Genomic DNA, 17,873 nt, shown 5'->3' with positions numbered 1-17,873 from the left:
TTTGTGACTATTGGTATGCCTTGGTCTAGGGAAGGGACTCCTTACCAGAGACACAAGTTCCCTAGACCAAGGTACAAAAAAGGGCCAGACCAAGTATAGGGGTACTTGGGCCTGGAATTTTTTTTTTCTCTTCCATTTTTTCCCCTTGTGCCTAGTTTTGTTTTCTTGTTTTGAATAGACCTTGTTTCTGTTTTGGTATCCCTCCCACCCAACCAACCCAGAGGGTTGTGGGTAGGCTTTTGGATGTCCGGGGGACGTCCAGTAGGAGGGGGGTACTGTCATGTCTGTCTGTTTCCGTGTTTTCCTGTGTTCTTTGTGGGGTAATCATGGGATCACACTCACCTGTTTGGTAATTAGCTTCACTTGTGTCACCTGGTGTTCCCTGTGTATATATACCCCTCTCCCTCACTCTGTCGGGGTTGGATCATTGTGATTGTGGTGGTGTGTGTTTGGTCATTGTGACTGTGTTGGATCTTCGTGTTCGTGAGTTTCCTACTCTGTGTTTCCTCGTGTTCCGTGTTTCCGTGTTTTCCTCGTGTTCCTCGAGAATTCCATGCCTGTTAGTTCTTCGTGTTTTGTTAATTTGGACTTTGTTAATAAACTTCCTGCACCAGAAAGAGTCTCTCCAGTACTGCATTTGGGTCCTGCCTGCTCCCTGCGATGCTCGCACATGACAGTAATCTTGTTACAAGAGTGCAGTGGCAATGCAATCCATTTGAGATACATCATCAGACCGAGAATACTTGCTATGTCAGTCCAGGAGAGTAATCATGTGTGGACATCAAGAGATTTTGGGCAAAATCGAGAGAAAGAGCCAATTTAAAGACACCATATTACTTGTTCCATATAAAGCTGTGTTCCAGCTACAAATGCAAAGGTCTTTTATCTCTTCTCATGATGTCTCCCACTCCTCCCAGCCCAATTTTATTTTTCCCTGTGAAATAAAATGGGTACAAACTCAGAGATCCTCTCAGTCTCATTAGGTTCGACAGCAAACATTTTTAGTGTAACCTGCTATGTTGATCCTACGCTGCCCCATTAACTCAGATAATTAAAACATAATCCTTTCCCATAGAGAGCTGATCCATTTAAACTGGGCAGCCAGTTCTCATGTTCATTACCAATTCTACTGGGAAACAAGACATTGATAGGATGTTTCCTAGGCTCTTTGATGCCTTGCAGGTGCAGCGGCTGACGGAGAGATAATGCGGCAAAAACAGGTAGTAAATGGGTTAACTATACATCACTCGGCTAGAGAATCACAGAAGGCTCTAATGGACTTACATAAGCCTCTCTAGAGGGAATACAAGACCACATGAAAACAGCTAGGGACAGCAGTACACTAACGGCCGACCAGTGCAACTCTGCAAACTGGATCACACACACCCCACACTGCTTCTGACACAGGTTTACCTGCAAGCATTCCATTTGTTTCCATTAAGATACATGAAATGTCCATGGTAAATGTTTTAACTGTAGGATGCAGGATGAACTGTGTGTATAATAACAGATACTTTGGTTTTTGCTTTTATCAAAAGTGGGAAATTATAATCTTTAATTAAAATGCTCTAGTGACATCGCCATTTTTAATGGGACAGTGATTAAAGGATAAACATCTGAAACATCCAAAGCCATTTTGAGTTGCCAGGTCAGATTAGATTGAAGATAATGTTAGAGCAGCAGTCAGACTAGTTATGGTTGAGAAATTTTCTCCCTTGAGTTCATTTCCTAATAAACCACACTTCAAAAGTTTTACAAATTTGCCCAGCTACAAACAAGGTTATTAAATGTAAACAAAAACAAAGTCAAAAGCTGAAATCAGATTTGCAGGGCACAGCAAATCCATAGTATTAATAGTTTTTATTGCAACAAATAACGAAAGCTGCAGAAAATGAGGAAGTTTCGAATTTGAAATAAACAGACAGAAAACATCCGTGTTCTCTTGTTGAACTAATGTAATTATATTTAGCAGACTAATTAAAATATTTAGCTCCTGATCCATTAAATCAAACGTTGAGCAAAGCAAACCACACAAACTCCACATTGAAAGAAGTATTTACATGATCAGACAGGTGCACCAAGCTTTCTCTAATGTTTAAAATAGCAAAGCTTGTCCACACTTTAGTTACTGATGAATAATTATAAATAATATTTTATTGGTGCAGGACTTCTGTAGAAGTCCATTCTAATTAAGCTCAGTGCTCAAGGGTGACCCCACAAGACCTTCCTGATGAAGGTGACGAGTACTTCTGGCGCATGTGTCTTTATCATGGTGCATGTGACATGCTGGGTCTACAAAGACTCTTAGATCCAGTGTGTCAAGTTATATTTGAACTTGAACTAAAGTAATAGTCCCCCAATGACTATATATAAATTATGAATCAAAGACTGTAATTCATTAAGTGGGACTTTTGATGAAGACACAAGAGCATGTGACACACATTTACCTAGAAGTCACTTGGAAAAGGCTTTCGATCGTGTCCCTCGTGGTATCCTGTGGGGGGTGCTTCGAGAGTATGGGGTTGGGGGCCCTCTTTTAAGGGCTGTCCAGTCCCTGTACGATCGGAGTAGGAGCTTGGTTCGCATTGCCGGCAGTAAGTCGGACCTGTTCCCGGTGCATGTGGGACTACGGCAGGGCTGCCCTTTGTCACCGGTTCTGTTCATTATTTTCATGGACAGAATTTCTAGGCGCAGCCAGGTGTCGGGTGGGGTCCAGTTCGGTAGCCACCGGATTTCATCTCTGCTTTTTGCAGATGATGTGGTCTTGTTGGCTTCTTCGAACCAGGACCTGCAGCATGCACTGGGGCGGTTTGCAGTAGAGTGTAAAGCAGCTGGGATGAAAATTAGCACCTCTAAGTCCGAGGCCATGGTTCTCGACCGGAAAAAGGTGGTATGCACCCTTCGGGTCGGGGATGAAGTCCTGCCTCAGGTGGAGGAGTTCAAATATCTGGGGGTCTTGTTCACGAGTGAGGGTAGGATCGAGCGTGAGATTGACAGGCGGATCGGTGCTGCGGCCGCAGTAATGCGGTCGCTGTATCGGTCCGTTGTGGTGAAGAAGGAGCTGAGCCGAAAGGCGAAGCTCTCAATTTACCGGTCAATCTACGTTCCTACCCTCACCTAAGGTCATGAGTTGTGGGTCATGACCGAAAGAACGAGATCAAGGATTCAAGCGGCTGAAATGAGCCATCGAAGATGGATGGATGGATGGATGTTTTAATGCTAATGTAAGTTATTATCATTATTTTTACAACATTTTGCAGGGATGTGAAAGAGGACAGTATTATAGTAGGTGTGGAAGGCACTGCCAGGATGTGTTGAGCATCATACAGTTGGAGCAGGGTAAACAGGAAGTGAATCATTACACAGCAGGCGAATGACAAATGTTTTTATGTAAATATTGCTTCCCCTACGGCCCGTAATTGTCATGTCTGTCTGTTTCCGTGTTTTCCTGTGTTCTTTGTGGGGTAATCATGGGATCACACTCACCTGTTTGGTAATTAGCTTCACTTGTGTCACCTGGTGTTCCCTGTGTATATATACCCCTCTCCCTCACTCTGTCGGGGTTGGATCATTGTGATTGTGGTGGTGTGTGTTTGGTCATTGTGACTGTGTTGGATCTTCGTGTTCGTGAGTTTCCTACTCTGTGTTTCCTCGTGTTTCCGTGTTTTCCTCGTGAAGAGCATGTGACACACATTTACCTAGAAGTCAAACTAAGAAAGTTCTTGTTCTGAGGACCAGTTCCAACCACTGTTCACTCCACCACTGTTCAAGGAGAGCAATCTGAAGACACAGCATTAAATTCTACAGGCATCATCATCCAAAGTCTGTCCTCAGCAGTTAAAACAATTCATATTTTACTCACTAGCCTGATTAACTGCAGAACCATTAAGGCTAAATAACACCTTTCAAAACCTCTAAATCAGATTTGAATTTAATTCAGTTCAAAAAGAGTGCACAAGGTTTACACAAATATAAAAGTTCTGCTGGTGTAATATCTTTACATTCACAACTCACTAAAGTAAAACCTGGATTTAAAAAAAGAAAAAAAATTGCATATGATAAAAACCTTTATATTGACCATATATTATAAAGAAAAATGTTCAGCTTCAGGTGACAATAAAAGCTGAATAGAAAATGTTTAACTCTGCATACCTTTAGGGAAGAAGGGATAAAAGGTGAATAAATGCTAATCCAATGATATATACAGACACTGTAGCATTAGCAGCATATTTTGACACAGATATGAGGCTTTCTAAACAAGCCAATTGGGAGCAGGGAATTTGCTGAACAGGCAGTTAGATAACGCCATGGGGGACATGAACGTGATGGATTCATATTTATAGTCTGGGCGTAAACCAAGCTATTTGAAATGAATTTTAATTCCATAATACTCAAGAGTGTAACACTTGTCTACTTAACACACACACGAGGGGGAACTCTCGTTTCTGAATCAGAAGCTGTGCATCACGAATCCACAGGGAGTCATTGATTTATGGGAACAAAAGGAATTCTTTACCTTTATTCTTTGCTCTTTTCCTTCCTGTAGCTCCACTCTCACCCTAATGCAATGATCATGTTACTGCATGCTAAAAAAAGTCTCATAAAAAGGATGCTACAGCAAGTAGAAAAATAATAATCTTTGTATATGAATATAACAAGTCTTTCATCAAGTGTAAACATTTCTCTACATTTCAAGTTGTATTTCTATCTGCCTTAGTTAGGACCAGTTTGAAAAAAATAGAGAAAAACAGATAACTGTTAGTAAAATATTTATATGACGGTTAATCCTACAGTATGTGCTGTGATTTTATAGGTTTTTATATTCATGGGTAAGCTAATAAGTAGCACCTTAAAGAATTAAAAAAATATAACCCTCAATCAATGTGTCACTCACGGTTCTGTTAAAAAAATACAGGGACGGGCTACAGGCAGCAAACGAGGCAGCAGGTGTTAAGTTTGACTTCTATCAGCTTGAAAGCTCGTAATCAGGCTGAAGGAGGTGCAGGCGACCTGCTCTAAATTTTATTTTAATCCTATAAATAATTTAAAAATAGTTGTTGCTAGATCTGCAGTACTTGTTTTCCTGCCGTCTCTTCAGGTGGTTTTCTTCTTATTTTCTGTCGAGCACTTGAAGATTGTTTACTCAATCTCTACTGATGTGCTGTTAGTCCGCAACTCATCAACCACCTCTCATAGGTGCTGGGTGTTTGATTAATTAATAATATTTAATAATTTTAAAAAAAGTTTCTAACATTTTTATATTTAATTATTTCTTATGATGATCATACACATGCTTACACCAAAGACAGACAGTAAACCATAACAAAATCATCACTTGGTATCACAGAGACAGAGAGGAGAAAATGTATTGTCATCTTAACACAAACTCAAGACAATATTCTGACAAATTGATCAGTGCATGTTTGATTGTTTCTTTCAGCTTTCTTTTGTGTGTTGTGACACAATGGGGACACAAGTTAGAAACAAAAATATAAAATGCTGAAGAGTGAACAATGAATGACAAAATGCTGTCAAGCTGAGAGTTATCCTCCAGTCACCCTTGTTTGAAAATAAAAACAAAAACATACGTAATGTATATATCAACACATCTATACATTATTAAATGTATAAATATACATATTCCAAATTAGTCATATATCTTTATATGCCACACATATTGACTCCCACCACACACAGTGTTTCCTTATTCTTCACACTAACACTGAGAATATTGATTAAGATTTATCTTCCTGAAGAAGAGCTGACAATAAAATCTGTTGTCCTACAAAACCTCTTAAAATGTCAGTGCCACATTACATATTTCTCTTCTAATTTTTGTCTTACGGTTTTGTAATAAAAACTAATTTAATCTAACGTGTGTGATTCACATGCCCTGATTCACACAGTGAACCGTGACTGGCCTGACTGAGAATCCGCAGCCCAACTCTGCCATGTCAAATACTAGGCATTATTCAAACAAATATTTGATGTCACGTGATGTCTTGAAATTTAGGACGGCATTCAGTCATTACAAAATACTACTTCACTTTCCATGTACTGTATGTATGCCAAGACACTTGCTGCATTTATCTATGTTCTCTCAGTCGTGTGAACACACACACACACACAGACACACATGCACTCATGCACCTAAAGTGTTATGGATGTGGCAAAAATACTGCATTATGATGTACAGTTAGAAGGCCACTACTGTATATAAATCTGTTATTCAGGACCGTGTGTGTGTGTGTGTGTGCTTGCTATATTCTTCACTTGTGTCGACGTAGGGATAAATAATGGAGGACAGCTTAGTCCATAATTATCCATATTTATCTTCATGGCCACAGGAGTTATTAAGCTGATGTTCGGAACATGTTGACAGCAACTTTAAATTGCAACAGAAAGCCAGACTCCTCGGACAAATATATCAGACACTATGTCAGCACAGGAGAATAACAGTAAATGACTGGGACTGAACTTAAAATAAAACGAGCAATAGAATAGAAAAGTCATTCTATTTAGGTATTTTCAAGTGCCATAATTAAACGCGTGCCCTCTTGTGTACTGTCCCAATAAAGTGCCACCAACATTATGTTGTGAAACAAAAATCTGAGGCACCCCGAGAACAGACCACCTGACAATAATGACTTGGTTTCAGCCGATATAATGTATATTTTTGATGGAGAGAATCTTCAGACAAACGATAGAAAATTATTTCTGTTTAAATAGGAAGATTAACACTGTTAGTTATGGTTAACGTCTTCATAAAAAAAGTAAAGAAAAAAAAACATGTCAGATCAAATAATTCTGTAACATAGGCAAATGGGTGTGTGAATTTGCATGCAATCTCTGCCACATGTTTAAAAGCCTCCTGAGAAAAATATGTATATACAGAGGGCAATAAGTGAGTCTTATGACTTCACCAGAAATATCTCACACAGTAATGGCTCAGGGCTCGATAGTTGTATGTCAGAGTGAGAGAGAAACATGTGAGGGTCATTAGTGGACTACGTAAGGAACCTTTGGGCAAAGAGATGGAATTCCACCCTTCCTCTCTACCCCAGCTCTAACCACTCTGGGCAAAGAACAGAAGTGACACTGTTCGTATTTTTTATTTTGTAAATATAGATAAAAAGATAAGAAAACGAGCTGCCGGTACACCCAGCGTTAAACATTACGATTTCAAGGATAACAAAGTTAATATAGGTTCAACTTGAAAACTTTTAGCAGACAATGATTCAAATGTCAAGGTTATTTTAGAAAAGAAAGACAATTCAGTCCACTTTGTGAGACTACAACAGGAGTCAATACTAGCTGAGGTGTTAAAAAATGTCTGTTTGGAAAGATACAAAGATGCAAAAGCAAAAAAAAAAAAAAAAAAAAAGAAACCATCCTTGGCATTACTTCACCTCTACTAGTACCACAACATAATCCACGGTCAGTAAGGTCAGATGGGTTCTTAATGGTGTACCAGAGTACACCCTTCAACGCCCACCTCCATCAATTTGACTGAAAGACTTCAAATTACAAAGTAGCAAATCACTGCATGTGAATCACAGAACAATCTCTACTTTGACAGTAGGGTCCCTGGGTTAAGAGCAACGTGACCTAGAACTATTCATGGTATTCGGTGATTTACGTCAGTGTTTCCTAACGGTTTTTGTGCTGCGGCACATATTTTTCATTAGGAAAACCCCACGGCACACCACCAAACACAAACAAAAACACACACTCGTGTGCCACGGCACAGTGGTTGGGAATCACCGGCTTAGGTTGAAAACAGTACAGAGTTTGTTTTCCTTCTTGATCATAAGAGCTATTTCTCTTTCGTGATAGAAAGCTGATGTAAGGTTAGAGTAATCGTTCAGGCCGACTTCGTAAAAAAAAACAAAAAACAAAAACGCTCTAATCAATGCTCATACTATTCTGAAGGTGTACTCGTTGTGTAATGGTTGAGGAACTAAACTACAATTTCTAATAAGGCGTTGTCAAGTTTTAAGCTACAAGGCAGTATTCCAAGCACCACTGCATCGATTAAAATCTTTATTTCAAAACAGACCTTGTAGAAAACTAGAAAAAGTTTTTAAAAAGTAAACTGTTGAAAGCTGGATGCACATGCTGGTTGTTGTAGGTTTCAAGAAAGTTTGAATGAGGACATTTCTAAGGTCAAATTCTGAAAACATCTGAACACGTACATCTGAAATTGACTTTTAAAAAGCCGTGTAGTTAAGCAGTGTTGCTTTGACTGACTCAGCTCCTCTGTATTGATCACTTGCTCACACTATTCATCCTCTTCATTGGCAGACAGTCCTATTCAGTACATTCAAAAAAAATGGTCACCACAAACAGACGTTTCATTTAAAATGCAATTGCCTGGTGACCACAGGAGGCGTTCAGTTGCTGCATTAACTGGATCGTTTAGAACTGACGTTCATCCCAGCTCTTAACAAAGATTCAGTTGTTTTTAAAGGGTTTTGTAATTAAATAATTAAAAGCATGGCATTTTATGCAAGTACTTAGAATGTGATATTTTAAGAAAAGATTAATCACTAGTAAAGCAAATCCAGCAATTGCTGATTGATTGCCATTTGACTGAAAAACAAAAACTGGTTAAATAATGAGACAGACAAAAAATATGTTTCATTTTGCAGGTGTGACTGCAGCACACATTTCATGTGAACAACTTGACACTTTCCTTGACAATAGCTGGCTGTTCTTCCAGGTACACTGTGACTAATGATCATTTTTGCAGACTAGTATAAAAACAAGCCTTTTCACAGGACATTTTTGTCCCTGTAAGATTTGAGGTACTATCGAATTACCCCACCTTCGCCTGATAACTGGGATGGGCTCCAGCTCCCCAACAACCCTAATGAGGATTGAGTGGTAAAAGATGAATGAATGAATAAATGAATGAATTGACACTGATAGTACTGAGCTGCACTGGCTAGCTGCCCAACTGCTGGGATTTGCTCGGATCCCTTGTGTTACATTAAAAGGCGTAAGCAGTATATGAATGAATATTAAAGAATAGAATTTTAATTAAAGAAAAATACAGGCTGAAAGTACTTGAACATACATTTAACCAGCTAAGAGAAACAGTTATAGCTCTTATATTGACCTTATACTGTTCAGCATATATAAGTTGGGGTGGAAGCTGCTCATTATGCATCAGTTGTAACTGAGGACAGGTGTTTCTGCACAGAACTGATGTATTGCTATGTACAAAACAGTCCCAAGGAGCATGTTTTGCTGCAGCCCATCTGTCAAGCTTCAATGATTTCCTAAAGTAGTCCTGAGCCCATGTGGCTGTATCCATCATAGTGGCATCAAGTTTCTCATGCAATACCAGAAAGGTGCTCTGAGATTGTGCACATTTTTTTTTTTAGACCTTTTTAATCTGATGTTTAGAGACTTTTTTTTTCTATTTATCGACAGCAGCGTTAGTTGAATATACTTTCCGCATTTGTTTTCAATTTCATGTAATTAGAATATTGGCTGTAAATTGACAGAATACTTTTTAGATTAAAACAAAGAGCCCGAAATGTTACCTGTATCAACTTTTCTGTCTTAATTTGGCTCTGTTCTAAAGTGTTACCCACATTTATTTCTAAATTTGTCTAAATGATGAACAAAAAGGGTGGACCCTCAAAACATTACTTACACTTTTCTTTGCTCCCCTACCTTACAGAAATGTATCTAACAGAAATATTTGTTTAGATCACCAAAATTATTATTCATATTTATATGAGCAGGTTTTTCACTGTGAGTGACTGTAGTAATATCAGATGGATGATTTCCCTCTGCACATAACCTGTGGATTAATGCTTTTTCAGAAATCAGAAATTGATTGTAATGTCATTATTGCTTGTGATATGTAAATGAGATTGGACCTTACTCTTTGTTAAGGTTTAATGACTAGTTAATAATGTTCTTGGAAGAAACCAAAATCATGTCTGGTTTCTTTAAACACCAGACATGTAAACACCAGGAGCCACTGAGTGAATCCACAATTGACAAGGTTTTAGAAGTTAACATTTTTGTAAGATATGTAACATGTAAACACTTGACAACATCTTATGGCAAAATAAGCTGAGACTGATCGTGGTAGGCTGTTGCCTACCTACATATTTCTGCTCAGATATAAGAAAAGGGGAATATTTATTAGGGAAAAGCTTCATTCTTCATATTTTAACAGTTTCTTATATTTAAAAGTCCATCCCTGAAGGTATCAAGTGTGACTGTGAGGGTCTCGACAGTCTGGGCTAGAAGTATTCCCCTTTATCTGATCACAGGCTCATTTGACATTCTATATTTTAAAAGGGGAAGAATTGTAGAAACTGATAATAACACCATTAGTAATCTACGCATAATTTATGGAGCTGGAAGTGCCTTTAATGTTCTACAATAATTAAAATGCTTCTAAGGAAAATCACATGCAGGGTTAAGTGCACAAGTTTCCAAGTAACTGAACATTTCTATTGCGCACACAGTAAACAACATTATCATAATGTGCACATATAAAATCATCATGCTAACAAATAATTTCCATCAGGAAGGACCACTACTACACACATTTTATTGTGTGCTAATTTTACAGCTGTGTTGCTGTCTGACATACCGCACTCTGAGAATTCACATCATCCATATTTGAAAAACACATTTGACAACAGCCAACAGTGTGCCCCCGAGCAGGCAAGCATCACAGGTGTGAACCTTTTTTAATAAAAGTATTTCCCAAAGCTTCAATCCTCTGTCTTCATCTTGGACACAGTCTTGTTCCCCCACTGCTTCCAAACATCTCTCAACCAGCTGCGCGGATAAATAACAAGGCGCTCAACGAAGAACAAAAACATTCCCAACGGGGCCTGAGGTTGGACCACTCCTAATTACATGACAACACACCACAAATGTTTCTTATGTTTTTCTGGTATCCCACTTTCTTCTCTGCTTGAGACCCCCCCCCAGTGTCTGCACAGCATCTTACCATCGCTCTTAAGATTTTTAACAACCATAACAAAGAGATAAAGAAACATAACATTTCTACTAAACTGCTTTGATGATGTGAAACACTCACATGCGGAACCTCTGGTGCTTTGGTTACATTATTTTTTATGTTTGATTACTATTTGCCATGTCCTTTTTTATAACCTTTTATTCTTTTGGTGATTCATAGTGTTTTTACTTAGGCTTAATTACATGCTATTTGTGGATTTATCATCGTGATTATTCATGACTGTAATAAACACAATTAATCATGATTAATGATGACCAAATAAATATTTATAAATATACAAAACATTTTTCTGCATATTGCCTGAATATAATGACTAGCTAAGCAGTTGATTTGGGAAAACGGCCATTAATTTATACTTAAACAATGTTGTATTGTATTATTCAAAGCTGCACTTACCCTGTTTAATGCAGGTCAGGTCTTCTGCCTCAGGTCACAGCTGTCAGAGGAATCCCAGATTAGGCTGAGGAATTACTGCTGCACACACCTTAGTAAAATGTCAAACAAGAGGAAGGATCATATTTAATGTTGCATAATCACTTCATTTGCAGAACTGAGGCGGCCTTACTTTGTAGGAGTGATTCCCAACCACTGTGCCGTGGAACACTAGTGTGCCATGAGAGATCATTAGGTGTGCCGTGGAAAATTATCAAATTTCGATTATTTCTACCTATAATTTATTTATTGCAGTTTGGTTTTTTTCGTCAATGTGTCTGCGACAGGCAGAACAATGAATTATTCTTCACTAGGTGGCAGTAGATGGCTATGAAAACTAAAAAAAAAAAAACATATCAGACCTGTTTGGGATCTTTGAGAGTGTCTCTTTTTTTCTTTCATTCCTGCCAGTATATCAGCAGTCTTTAACTGAACAGGCGATTTTAGGGGAGATTTAAGTCAATAATGATGTCATTTAAACTAGAAGGATATTATATTTCTTTACATATACGTTTTGTGAGATTTCTGTTCGGTGGTGTGCCGTGGGGTTGCCCTGATGATATATACTGTATATATATGTGAACAGTGTTCTCTGTCTTTGACATGCATTTTGAGACTGTCGAAATTTCAAACCTTATTTGTAATTAAACAATGGTGGAAGTAGAAAAAATAAATTTGTATACAGGAGCTTTTTTTTTAAAATAATTTTCCTAAATTTTTTTTTTTTTCAACAGGACCAAATGTTTCCCACAACACACTAAAAGCACCAGAGACTTAGAAGTACCCTTAAGTCTTGTTTATCGTGCGAAATAACAAGACAGGATCCCAAAGTGTTTACAGTGATTAACATAATTGGATTTCTTTTAACATTTAAAACATCTCACGCTCCAAAACAAGTGCAACAAAGACAAAAGGTTCCATTGCTTCAAAATACCTTTAAAATTGCCTTAGGTTTCTGCAAAAAAAACCCCAAAAAAACTAAAACTGTGTTGCAGATTTTGTGATGAAATTTTGATAATTCTTGCTAAATAGATCACTAAAGTTGCTCCTTGGTCTTTGTGGTCTGTGGAACATTAAAAAAGAATAAGTTTCTCAAATAGGTAAAGAGAGAATTTCAAAACTATATAGTTCAGTTTTGCTGTATATCTGTGAATAGTAACAACTCCATTGTAAATGTGGATTCTACTGTAGAACATCTACAGTAGTCTGCACAGCAGGTATAAAGGGTAATGGCGTTACAAACAATAATTTTGTAAAATCTCAATTGTGTTGAGAGCAAATAGTGATTTCACATAAAAAGAAACTTTAGACAAGTTATACAATAAATTATTCTTACTTTAAGGATAACTCATTTTACTAAGATGATGTTCACCATTATAGAATTAACCACTAAAACCATCATCATTTAGAACCATTTGCCAAATGGTTTTCTAAAAATGTTAGTACTAATTTTTCTCCTAAATTTACATTACACCTGTTTCCTGCCGAGTCCTTTCATGACCAATAATTCAACTGTGCCCACTGGTTTCTTCAAATGATTTGGTTTGTACTTTAAAATGATCATTCTGCTGCTTGCTTTTTATTTTTGTGCCTCAAACTTGCTGCTTCAGTCTGTCCTTTTGGCTCATTCAGGTTATCTTGTCTCCAGGAGCCAATCTCGCTGTGATTGATCCACTCATTTCTTCTGCATTAGAGTGCCAGAGGTAAAAAACCATAGCAAACCATTAACACCACCAATAAAACTGATGACGGTAATAAAAACCAATTGAGGCATTATCTGCAAAGCTGATATAAGTAATGGAGACCAGGTTATGTCAGATGCATTATGTTTTCAAAGACACCCACACACACGTACAAATAATGAATATATGCATGTATACATGTAACCCCTTAATTCCACAGAGACACATACACACACTGCAAATACACCATCCATTTACATAGAACAAGTAGACCAGCCAACCACTATTTGATTAAGCTTTTTATTTAATAAACTAGCAATTACTTTCCAATACAAAAAGTTTCTGTCTGGAGACCACCTATCAAACAGGCCTTTATGAAATTAGCTTCTTCAACATCAAGATTCCCAGGAAATATTGCTGCATTCAAAGAGCTCACAGTTGGGATAACACTTGGACAGAACCAATGTTAATGAAATGTGGTCCAGTTGTCTTGTCTCAGCACATTTCACTCATTGGGGCGAAATCAATAGGATGCAGGTCATGGTCAGGGCTGTGGCCACCATCAATTTGTTTGAATGACAAATGAATCCCTCAAGTATTGGCTGTAACAACTGAGGTCTTAGGATGAATAACTCTCCATCCTGTGCCAATGCATCAATTTAAGAGCCCAGGACTGCTAAGTGTAATCACAGACAGCCCATCTACAACGTTACTCCCAGTTTCTGGTCATTAATACATGACCAATACAGGCCTGTATCTGTTTAAATTCAGTTACTGAAATATGATATAAAGATAGCACCACATTACAAGTGTGAATCTGTCTGTAGTTTAACTAGTCTTGCCAGCCTGTATACTTTTCCTAGGGTTGTCATAATTAAAATTTTTAACCGTACCTAAAATTGAAGGATCAGCAGACACACGTTTGGACTTTAAACATGGCATTTTTAGCTGGAGCACAAATGGTGAAACATAAAGTGTTTACAGCAGTGTGTGCAAATAACGTGCATCAACTGTGTATTAGTGCAACAATAAGTGAATGTACAGTGGAATTCTTCGATTTACAGAGCACGTAATTGTGCATATGTGTTACATGTGTTGGACTGCCTTATTTTTACCCATTTATAATAATATAATAATATGAAATGTGTAATAAGTAATACTATATTACAAGAGTGTATTTGACAATAAATTATTCATAATTCTGAAAATTGACAATAGTGGTTAAAACTTTTGTTCAATGTGTTAACAGGCCTTTCTTTGGAAATTCAGGCACCATTTACAGATGGATTATTGCATTTTTAATGTGTGTCATTAAAATACCTTATGTGATACTGAAAGTAATTTAGGGAGCAGCATCCAAATTGTAACAGTTAGGAATGACTTGGGGTAATGGCATGATTTCCAGGTAAACAGCTGTGTCTGTGCTTGAAAACAAGACCCTAGTTTTCCACTTTAACAAGAGTCAGAAGCTGTTTGTCACAGCTTCACAGTTAATAGGAACAATAATGATCTTGGATCCAGATTGCCAGTTTATATGAAAGTTCATGCTTTAGTACAAACAAGTGACATAGAAAACAGCCAGCAGCGCAGTCAGCTGCTGCAGGAGGCAATATAGAAAATTGGGAATCGGTTAAATCATTACAGGTGATTTGTCTGGGACAGATTACTAAGGTGTAAAGGTCTTATCTATAATACTCATATAGATGATAAAGAGATGTAGGAATATCACTTTGGAGTTCGGAGATGAATTCTTTGGCCAGAAATAAAATTTCAAAAGAGGGATACTGCTGGTATAAAGTCACATATCTACTTTGTAACATTGTCACATCTGTGAATCATTGTCCTCCAACTTAAGTTGGACCTGGTTCCATTCAGAATAAAACTAGCCCAGCAGCAGTAAGAGAGGAGCCATAAGCCCTTGCCACCTGCCAACCTACATCTGCCCTTGTCATCTACCAAGAACATTTATTCACAATGAAATGTTACAAATCAACCTAATTTATTCTTTAGAAATTGAAAGAAGGCCACTTCAAATAGAGCATGCAAGACTTCTGGAGTGTCACTTCTTTGAGACACAAAAAATACAACATTAAAAAACCCAAAATATTAAACATTTAATAAAAAGTTGTATGTTGATTATAATACTTTGATGCAAATACTATAAAGAACTACATAGAAATTAAATTAAAAATGTAATTGCACCTAAAACAAGCTATCAGTGACACTTCACTAAAAAAATGGTGGTTGATGAAAAACTGACCCCACATTTGCCCTAGGGAAAATGTTCTATTCATACATCAGCAACAATGCGCATTTTACTTTAGTGTTTTTTTATACGTCAGCAATTGTTCAAAACAGCAAGCTGTAGTAAAAATATATATGAAACAATCAGCATTTTCACCACTACCATTACCCAGAGAGAAACCACGGAGAGTAAAAAGATAACAAGTCATCTGTCACAGTGAACCAGGAAGTCAAATAAAAACAACGTTTGAGTGAAAACTAAAAACGCATGCATGTGTCAGGAAAACAAGTTATTTACCACATATGTTGGTAAGTGTTTTGTAATATATTTTCTCATGGATCAAGGTTGAACTGACCAGGACTAAATAAATAATGTGTCAAACATACATTTTAAGAGCAAGATTAAAAGATTACCCCCCCACACACGCACGCACACACACACACACACACACACAGAGCCCAACCCTGAATCTTAATCTGCCTTTGTTTATTGCATTTGCAATAAGTCCATAAAATTAAATGACTTCATTTTAACTTGACAACCTAAAGTAACTTAGGTACAGTAAATGATGCTAGACCAGCAGTGGGCAAACTTTTTGCCTCACAGGCCAAAATTAGCTTAATTTTAATATTTGATTGGCGGGCCGGTTCAGTACTGGTTGGATGTGGAATGCTGGAATAAACAAGAAAAAAAGCTAATACCTCAAAATCCATGAGGTAATTTGATAAAGATAATTGAGATAAGTCACATTACAGTCGATTTGTTGTAATGCATGAAACAAAAGTATTGACATCAGTCTCTACCATACCCTGTACCAATGTTTTGCTAAGCAGATAAGAAAAGCCAGCGGGCCGTACCTGGCCCACAGGCCATAGTTTGCCTGTGTCTGTACTAGACCATAACACAACTGTTGTTTGTTTGGTGTAGATGGCAGGAGGCTGCACAAACCAGCAACTAAAATGTTATGTAATCCATCACACAACAACAAGTCCAGTGAAAATAGCAACAATGCACTGCTAAATATAACATCAAACAGCAGCCTGCAGTCTGTTAGGATTTGTGCTGCTGCAAGCCTAAATTTTATTAATTATGAACAGTTCCGATCAGTGTCATTTCTAGTTTCCTCAAAAAGCCACAGGCCAATGACTTGGGTAGGAATATGAAAACATTAAAGAACAGAGAAGAAAACAACAAATGTAAACTGGCTGGGCCCGAAGAGTTCACATCAAACAAATGCAAGAAGTTTCTGTGTAGAAAGCAAAAGCACCCAGATCTGCTTCCTTTTCAACTGAATGGTTTCCTGTGGCCACAAAAGATGACAAAAATATATTAAGTCATTACACACTGCTGAGATGATCTCCTTGTCACAACCAAAGAATTAAAAATATATTAAAATATTTATATTAAATAAATATTCATCCATCCATCCATCCATTCATCCATTTCCACCCGCTTATCCGTTACCGGGTCGCGGGGGTAGCAGTCGCCACCCAAATCACACTGCACCGTACCAACCCCCCAAACCTTCCTGTGGGTGGTGAGTCCACTGGAAGGTACCAACCACCCTAACCGGGATTCGAACTTGCCCAGGAGGTGAACCCTGGGGTTCCACACCAATGACAGAGACATTGCCTCTGGGCCAAAGCGCCACATAAATATTCATATATTAAATAAATATTAATAATATTAAAATATATGATTTGTTTTTCCCTGATGACCTGAAACCTCTTGAAGGTTTTTGTTCTTTACTCTCAATGTCTTGTTCAAAGTTTGAGGTTGTGAGTATCTGTAGTGAATGAGCTGTGCTTTAGTGCAAAATAATTACAAAAGTAAGTCTCACTTATTAATTGACCATATTTAATTGCAAATTCATCAAAGGGCAACATTTGACAAAGTAATACATTTTACATCTATATTTATCTGTTCATTTTTCAATCTGTCAACTACATTCACAGATTTTAACAATTTTAACAATTGCATTCAACAATTTTAAAATTTTTTGGCCCCAAAATTAAAATAAAATATGCATTGGGGGAATTCAGACAGGCCAACCAGCCAAATAACAGGAGGTGCCTCTACTCCCACTGTGTATTATCTGACCACTGGAGAGGAGAGGAAACTTAACGACATTGACCTTGATTTCATTCCATTTAAATCACTTCTTTTAATGAAGCAAGGAGTGGAGGAGTGTGCAAGAGTTTAGGAAGCCACATTTCTGAAATGGACAAAGTTTTTTGTCCTCATGGGGCTATATGTCTATCCATCCATCCATCTTCAACCGCTCATCCGGGGCCGGGTCGCGGGGGCAACAGTCTGCGCAGGGACATCCAGACTTCCCTCTCCCTCGATACTTCCTCTAGCTCTTCTGGGGGGACCCCAAGGCGTTCCCAGGCCAGCCGAGCGACGTAGTCGCTCCAACGTGTCCTAGGTCTTCCCCTAGGTCTCTTCCCAGAGGGACGGCACCCGAGCACCTCCCGAGGGAGGCGGCCGGGGGGCA

The 17,873-nt window shown here is 38.0% G+C and overlaps 1 protein-coding gene across 2 annotated transcripts in view; it reads right to left on the bottom strand.

The window, feature by feature from the left end:
- The window catches only part of gpat2 (glycerol-3-phosphate acyltransferase 2, mitochondrial), a 72,487-nt gene that overhangs the window by 27,515 nt on the left and 27,099 nt on the right, over nt 1-17,873 (bottom strand). For both annotated transcript variants that reach the window (XM_008336169.3, XM_008336170.3), the window contains exon 2: nt 11,414-11,501. The gene's annotated coding sequence lies outside the window, so the exon portion shown is untranslated. The remainder of the gene's footprint in view (nt 1-11,413; nt 11,502-17,873) is intronic.

Source organism: Cynoglossus semilaevis, chromosome Z (assembly GCF_000523025.1).
Source record: "Cynoglossus semilaevis isolate Cse_v1.0 chromosome Z, Cse_v1.0, whole genome shotgun sequence".
In the NCBI taxonomy this organism is placed as follows: domain Eukaryota; kingdom Metazoa; phylum Chordata; class Actinopteri; order Pleuronectiformes; family Cynoglossidae; genus Cynoglossus; species Cynoglossus semilaevis.
This window is presented reverse-complemented; position numbering and strand designations above follow the sequence as displayed.